An 8,927-nucleotide genomic window follows, 5' to 3' on the forward strand; every position below is an offset into this window, starting at 1 on the left:
TGTTAGAACAAACGGTTTTACCTAACAAAAAATGGGTAAAACCAAATGGAGCCATTTTTAACGGAATAATTGCAACGGACGAAAAGCTTCATTCTTCTCCTTCTTCCCTCTGCCTTTCTGCAACCCCAAAATTTTTTTGCCAATCTCTAGAGTTTTAACGACCGTTATACAACTTTCAAAACAAACAAATTTATTCTAAATTTTTATTTGGAATAATTTCATAAACCAAATCGCGGCCACATTCTATAAAGTATCACTTTCCCATAAAAGACCAGCTCTTTATGACTTTCCTCCATTATAAGAACAGAGTATCCATTTTTTCATAAATAAATTTATTTATAGGATAAAATAAAAATAAATCTATTTTTTAATAAAAGATCAACTCTTTATGACTCTCCTCCATTATAAGAACAGAGTACCCATTTTCCCATAAACAAATTTATTTATCGGATAAAATAAAAATAAATCCGTTTTCCAATAAAACAGCAGCTCTTTATAACTTTCCTCCATTATAAGAACAGAGTACCCATTTTTCCATAAATAAATTTATTTATCGGATAAAATAAAAATAAATCCATTTTTCAATAAAAGACAAGCTCTTTATGGTTATCCTCCATTATAAGAACAGAGTATCTATTTTCCCATAAACAAATTTATTTATCGGATAAAATAAAAATAAACTCGTTTTTCAATAAAACACCAACTATTTATGACTTTTCTCCATTATAAGAATAGAGTATCTATTTTTCCATAAACAAATTTATTTATCGGATAAAATAAAAATAAACCCGTTCTCCAATAAAACACTAGTTCTTTATGACTTTCCTCCATTATAAGAACAGAGTACCATTTATGGGTAAAATCCTTGGTTCTAACGATCAATTCTTCATTTCCCGTCAATTGTCCTTAATTTGCCAAAATTACGAAACTTTGAGGATGCAATATGTTTGGGGTGAAACTTTGAGGATGAAATTGGCCAACCATCCAAACTTTGAGGATGAAAAGTCCATTTTTTCCTATAAAATATTTAATCAAATGTTATTTCTTGTCTTAATTTTAGTTATGACTATGCTACATATTTATTAAATAGGCATATATTTATAATTAAAGTTAATATTTGATATTTTAGGATGCCATATATTTAAATACATGAAAATTATTTTGAACATAACATATTAAAATAATTTTGTTTGTCAATCATTTTGGCCCCTCCACCCCAAGGAAAAAATCTTGTCTTCGTCACTGCCTAGGAGGAAATTAGGGCCTATTGCTAGCAAAAGATTGTGAAAATTTACCTTTATACCCTAATTATTTGGAAAAATCTAATGAACAAATTTTGCAAAAGAAACCTTGTTTCTTGCCAACAAATTAAGTAACTAATAAAATCACCTGTAATGTTACTTTAGCATATTTAATTTATGTTAAATACAAATTCTACCAATATCCCTTTCGTAAAAATATAAGTGTTACACTTTTTCAATTTTAGTTACATACATTTATGTATTTTACATAAAAGTAATGATTCAGAGTAAAATACCCATAAATAGCTACTCCCTCCGTCCCACTTTGATAGTCCTGTTTTCCTTTTTCGTCTGTCCCAAATTATAGTCCACTTTCCAATTGAAGAATGTAGTTGTATTTTAATTTTCCTAAAATACTCTTATTCAATGTAAGTTGTTGTTACTATAAACCTACCCCATTTAATAAGAGTTGATTCTTTTTTTACCATCAATTCAAGTTCCCATAAAGTTATACTCTAATTAATGTGAGGGTATTTTAGGAAAATAACTACCTAAATTGATTGTTCCAACAAAATTAACTATTTTTTTTAAACTGTGTGAAAAAAAGAACAGGACTATCAAAGTGGGACGGAGGGAGTAGTATTTTGTTGATGTAATGCAAAAAACCCATAAAGAGCTGGTATGTTATGGGCGCAATCTTTTTTGCTTTCACATATTTAAAATTTGTTAAATACAAAATCTACTAGTTTCCCTTTCGTAAAAATATAAGTATAATACTTTTTCAATTTTAGTTACATACATTTATGTATTTTACATAAATATAATGATTCAGAGTAAAATACCCATAAATAGCTAGTATTTTGTTGATGTAATGTAAAAAAACTCATAAAAAGGTGGTATGTTATGGGCGCAATCTTTTTTACTTTCACATATTTAAAATTTGTTAAATACAAAATCTACTAGTTTCCCTTTCGTAAAAATATTAGTGTAACAATTTTTCAATTTTAGTTACAAACATTTATGTATTTTACATAAATGTAATGATTCCGAGTAAAATGCCCATAAATAGATAGTATTTTGTTGATGTAATGCCTATAATCGGTAGAATCAATTGGAATCCACTGTTCCTCAGCCTTGGACGATTTATGTAAAGTAGAGATATTTGTATTCAATTAAATGTGAAACAGGCAACAATCTGTCTTCCCATGAACCCAGTTTCCACAAATGTTAATATTTTACTAATATAACAATTAAAATCAATGTCAATAATTCAAATTTAGTATGTTAGATAAAAGTTGTTAGAAAAGTGAGAAACCAAAAGAAAAATAACTCAAATTTATTAAAAGTCCAAAAAGGATTCAGTACCTCAGCTCTAGAAGTCCTCCAAATGACTATATATTAGAACAACTATAATCAAAATAGATTACATAATTAAAAAACTTAATATTTCAAACATTTATTTTCTTAAGTTTCACTTCTTAAAGGCTCTCAACTCGTTATTCAATAATGACCATATGTTGCTTCAAAGCCAAGTATGGCTGTGTTTAGTACTGCAGTACGCAACATTTCCAAACCGCCCGCGCCTGTTATAGGTCACCACTTGCTTTTGTAGAAATATTCCCTTCATCGTCCGTACATGTCAGCTTGCAACGTATCGGCTTCTTTGCCATATTCTTTACCTTTCCACACCTGTCTTGGATTAGCTGAATACACTACAGAATTTACCCCAATAACATTACTCTCTCTCTCTCTCTCTCTCTCTCTGTGCTTCCTTTCCAAACTATTTCTCATATTCGGTTGGCAATTAATTTCGCATCCTATTTTATGTGGCTTTTTGAAGCTAAAGAAAGTCCTTTTTTTTTTTTTTATCTGGAAACTCCTGCAGCTATTTTGACTTTGCTTAGTTTTGCCAGGATGTTTGTACGAGCTCACAAGGAAAATTGCAAAAAACATTTGATTTTATTAAAGAATAGGGCATACATTGATGGTAAGAATGAGAAAGCAGGATTGGATTCTCCGAATAGAACCTGTCAAGACTAGGTTAATGACAAATGCTTGTAACCTGTTCAAAGACTGGCTTCATTCTAGATGAGTATTAGGTCCTGAAATACATCGATAGATCAGCTTATTCTACTAGGAGAGGTCCTTGATATTTTCAAAAACTTCAAGGGACGGGAGTGAAACTGTCAGAAAGTTCAAGGGAGGTTTTTGAAATTATCCTTAAATCAAAAGGACAAAGGCAGCAAGTCGAAATATAAGGAAGCAAATATTTTCAATTCGATTTCAATTTTTTCAAATTTTTTTTTGGCAGGAGAGCAGAGATGCAGAAAGAGTTTTTTTTTTTTTTTGGTGTAAATTTACCTCAGTTTGTACAGTATTGAATCTTCTGCAGATTATGTTTTCATGGAAATACGTAAGATTCAGAGGCAAGTAACATCATCAACGATTCAGAGGCAACAAGTACTGAAAATTTGGTACCACAAATGCAATACCTGTTGTTTGACCCCTTTCCAATTATGATCAAGGACAAACAAGTTAGTTATAACTACATTTTAAAGGCCTCTAAAGCTTTTGATGTTTTCAATCTAATTTCGCTTATTGTTCAACCATCAAGCATACTTGCACCAACACTAAAACGGTGTAGTTAAAAGGACGACTAAACAAGATGGAACAAAAGTTGCAGAAGCAGGAAAGTTGTAATAATCTTTTGACAAGATAATCACAAAAAAGTAATAGCCTCAATTTGTTTTCAACAAATTTGGCATTCAAATGCAAGGAAAGCACAATTTACGCATAAGACCAACAAACGTCCGATTGCTGACATACTGTTTGCACAAGAAGAAAACAAGGATTTCTTTTTCTCATTTTATAGCTCAAGTAAATCTACTAAAAAAAAAGGCATTGGTGCCTAAAAACAACCCATATTATCTTTTATTACAAATAGTAAATCATCCTCTAATACAATACTACAATAGGCTGCGATTGATAAGAATACAAAGAATCCAATTTGGACAAATTTCATGAATCAAAACACCAGCTATTCCAGCCGAAAATAACACATACTTCGTCGTGCAATTTGCAAATCTGAAGCCTTTCGATTTCGGCAATTTTGATGAACTCCTCTTGCGATCTTCACGATGCTCATAATCTTCAAAGTCCTTATTGAGCATCCTTATTAAGGATTTGCTCAAGATTTCACACCGAAAACTAGTATCCATCACAAAAACATATCAGACCAAACAAAACTCACAATATCTTTTGCACAAGCCATCCAATCCAAAGTTGAACCCAAAGTTATCCAATTCAAGTCACCCAATCAAATTTGAAAACGTTAAAAGAAAAATTAATATCTTTTAACTTCCTTCCATTTGCTACCATCTAACCTCTCGATCTTTTATACTTTTAATATCAAATATCAAGAGGCAGTAACAATTAATATCAATTTGTTATACAAAGAAACCGCGGTCGAATACGTCATTAGCATGACATTCGATAGTACCGAGCATCAACACAGCAAAATTCATCGACAATTTCAAAACCAAAGCTAAATTTTCCTGAGGATAATGTCGTACCCGCAGCAAAATCGAACCAAACCACCATCATTTGGCTGGAAAAGTGGCCTGGCATCTGAGGATTCCGAAGGGCCACCGCCGCACTGCTTCTACGTGGTTGGGTTGGATTCTGGTAACGGAATATAAAGACTTGGTAGAATTTAGGGTTAGATGAGAATTTAGCAAATGGACTAATCTACCCTCCGTCAAGCCTAATTTTTATCTTTGGACAAATTATTAGAATGGCCTGGAGGAATCTGGAACTCTATTGTGTTCTAGAGTTCTATTAACAAGGAAGTCAGAATGGGGCCCTGCTTGATAGTCTTGTTCAGTATTTTGTTTTGGGGATTAATTGGAAACAATTTTATTTTTATTTTAAGAAAAACAATTAGGAAGAATTTAGACCCCATTTGATCTAATCTAAAAGGTCTTGTACAGGAAAAAAATCAGTGGAAATGAGTTAAATGTAAATTATTTATTAGGAAATTCTCAAAATTTAGATAAGATTGTCAGTTCCTTTTTAAATGGTGTTATGCGTAGTTAATTAAAATCTTATTTTAGTGAATTAAAATCTGAGTAAATAGAATAATAGATATCAATCACCCTGGATTTTCCTCGGCCCTTATATCATATGGAAACGGGACTAAGAACCATAAAATCAAAGGACAAAGGCAGCAAGTCTGGAAAATAAAGACGCGAATATTCTAACAAGATTTCAATTTGATTCTGGCAAGATTTCAATTTTTAATTTTTATTTTGCAGGAGAACGGGGAATGGGAAAAAAGATTTAGGGAAAAATGCACTTTTCATCCTCAAAGTTTGGGTCGTTGACCATTTTCATCCTCAAAGTTTCACTCAAAACACATTTCATCCTCAAAGTAACGTAATTTTGGCCAATTAAGGACAATTGACGGGAATTGGCAAATTTATCGTTAGAACCAACCGTAAACCCAACAAAAATGGGTAAAACCGAAGGACCAAAATTAGTTAGCTAAATTAAAGCTCTACTATTAATTTTTAATTTTTATTTTGCAGGAGAGCGGGGAGTGGGAAAAAAGATTTAAACTCAAAATTTCTAATTCTTGAGATCTCAACCTTAACTATTAACCAAATGCCCCCTCAAGTGACAAAATTTTATTTGACAATATACAACGCAACCTTAATCTACCAATAATGGCAATTGCCGAAAATTATTTTCGTACAAGGGAGGTACGGGAGATGGGGAAAAGAAGAGAAATTTTATTATCGTCTTGACCAATTACTTAGCAAGTCTAGTGTTTAGTTTCTAACTAATGAAGATATTCCAATTAAGATTGCAAAATCATTACTTTCACATTAAATACAATCTAAAAAAATTACGGGTTTCTTACGTGTCCAATTGGTGGTATTTCATTGGTAAAAAACCAACTATTATGCTTGTCAAATAGTTGGTTAAGATAGTGAAAAATTTTCTCGAGAAGAGGTAGAGGATTCAACATTTACCTAGGGTACATTTGATAAAATTAAAGTTTGAAAAGTGAAATTTGAAGTGTGAATCCATTAACTGATGAATTGTTAAGTATTAAATCTAATATATTTCAATGTATATCACATTTAGTGATAAGTGAATAGTTTATCATTTATTTTTTGAATCACGTTTTACCTAAGAAATTCAATGCCACTTAATTAATTCAAATGTTCATTTTTTGTTATCAAACGCGTCTAAACATGTTAAGATATGAATCCATTAAGTTTAAGTGCTGAATTAAATTATCAAACGGGGCCCTAGTTTTTTCTTTCTTTCTAAGATTCAACCAAAAAAAATCTGAACTTCATAAGAGAGAAAGGAAAATGAGAGAGTTTGATGGTCAATTAGTCACCACACTGTTACCTAAATAATATTAGGTTTGTAAGTTTGTTTGGATAGTTTATTATTTGCATATTTTTATTTGCTTTAATTATAAACACAATTTTCAACCACTTTTTTTAATCTCATATACATCATACAAAAAAAGTGTTACAATATTTTTAAAAAAATTATCCCAAACAATTGCCTATTCAAATACACTCATTATCTACATAATTAAATTGGGTTTTGGGCCCAACACCTGCCCATCGTTCTTCCTCCAAGGGAGGAAGATTTTGGCCTCAAGCCAATGTCCACCCTTTTTTTATTTTTAATGTTTAATAAAGTCTCTTTTAGAATATACTAGTGAGAGTTTTCTCTTTCCTAATGTTTATTAGTAAAAGTTTTCTTCTCTCCGAAGATATCTTATTGGGAGTTTTATTTAGTGTTTTTGCTATTTTTTCTCATATTTAAGAGTTTTTTCAGATTTATATGTTAGATCTAGAATTTTTTGAGTTTTTGTTTAGACGTCACCATTAGTTTTTAACTTGAACAAGTTGAATAACAAATCTAAGGGAATAGACATGCATATATATTTATAGAGTAGCTCTAGCAATTGGTCAAATATGATGGTTTGTGATTCACTATGTGATCTTTTTATTTGAAACTCTATTGAATCTAATGATTTTTTAAATCAAATATATTTGTGGCATATTCTATGTATTTTCTATCATTAGTGCATTTCTTTATCAAGCAAATCATGTTGGACAATTTTCTGTTAGTTTATTAATAATACTATTATCTGTTTTATCAAAAAAAAAAAAAAAAGTTGATTACTAGGCTAGCCCGAAATTTTAAATTACCAAAAAGAAAAAAAAAATTAAGGTTAATCACTAAGCTAGCCCAACAATTTTGTGTAAATTTTGTAGATATTATAAATTCTCAATCTTTAAAAATTGTAGAGTTGTTTTTTATGATACATATATGGGTAATGGAACGTTGCTCAACAAAGTTTAACAATTTTGGAATTAATTTTTTCTTATTCAATAGATAATGTAATTTGTAAAAATTGGTAAAGGCTGGCGCGAATTGTAGAAGTTTTGGTGAGGTATTGTTGCGAACTGAACAACAATAATGTGGACAGTATGGCAATGTAGAGATAGCGGTAGTTAGTTTTGGGATTATTTTTAAATTTTTTATTTTTGCAACAAAACTGATGTTATTTTACCCTTTTAAAGAGGGTAAAGAAGAAACTTTAAAAATGACTACTATGTATCAACACGGTAAAGTAGTACTCAGGTTTTATATATTATTAGTCATGAGTGTACATTCGATGTGTATGTAATTTGAAACAATTACTTTTTATATGGAAGAATTTAGTATAAAATTTTTATAAACAAAAAAAATCATCTTGTAAAAGTTTTTTGAATATAATTTTAATTAATTTGGTGGTTACAATATTTGCGGTTACTTATTGGTGAAAATTAGTTGTAGTTACATCGGTTAGTATCATGAATAACATGTAATCAGAAGGTAAATGTATAATCAAGTGATTATGAGGGTAAAGTTGAAAATTTTAAAGAGACAAAAAAGGTTTACACCAAATCCAATGCTCTCCCTTTATATATAGTATAGATATAGATAATTCTCTTTTAGTTTTCAATTCAAATTCAAGAACAACTTAATTTGCTTTTAGTTTTTTCAATGGTAGATTATAAGTGTGCACCCTAAAAAATTTGATGTTGCCCTAAAGTTAATTTTTAAGTTATTTGGTAGACTTCAATTATTTTTTTTTTTGAACGATGAGAACTAAAACTATTGAAGCAATTGAAAATAATAATATAACCTTAATCAAGGCACTTTTCCATTTAATAATATAACCACAATTGCAGATTTAATTTTCATGGATAATATAATTGGGTGGGTAAAGCCGAAGAGATCTTGACCCAATAATTAAAATTAAGGTCTTAGGATTCAGAAGTCTTGTGTTCATATGCCCTTTTTCCTCCCAAGTTTTTAAATCTTACCTCTTCCTAAAAAATGAAAATTTGAAAATAAAAGGGGCGAATAGTAGATGCTCATTTAAGAAGTTTGGAGCGAATCCACTGGGCCTGTGTCTATTAGCCACACCACAGAGGACCATCCAAAAGTCTTCTTGGAACTCAACTAGTCAATTCTAAGTCCAGCGAGTACTGGCCCAATTAAAATTAAATGGGGTATTCTGAAAAGATTTGTGCTAACCAAAAATTTGATACATCCAACAAAGATGCTTTATGACAGGAGGCATTCTCGAAGAGTGTTTGCGAGTTT

General features: G+C 30.5%; 1 long non-coding RNA gene across 1 annotated transcript; it reads right to left on the reverse strand.

The window, feature by feature from the left end:
- Window positions 1-4,146: 4,146 nt before the first annotated feature.
- LOC113704307 (uncharacterized) lies at window positions 4,147-4,947 on the reverse strand. The gene is made up of 2 exons (XR_003451684.2): window positions 4,814-4,947; window positions 4,147-4,448 (listed from the first exon to the last, which is right to left on the reverse strand). It is a non-coding gene; the product is annotated as an uncharacterized lncRNA (long non-coding RNA).
- Between the last annotated feature and the right edge of the window lie 3,980 nt (window positions 4,948-8,927).

This window comes from Coffea arabica, chromosome 8e (genome assembly GCF_036785885.1).
Source record: "Coffea arabica cultivar ET-39 chromosome 8e, Coffea Arabica ET-39 HiFi, whole genome shotgun sequence".
In the NCBI taxonomy this organism is placed as follows: Eukaryota; Viridiplantae; Streptophyta; class Magnoliopsida; order Gentianales; family Rubiaceae; genus Coffea; species Coffea arabica.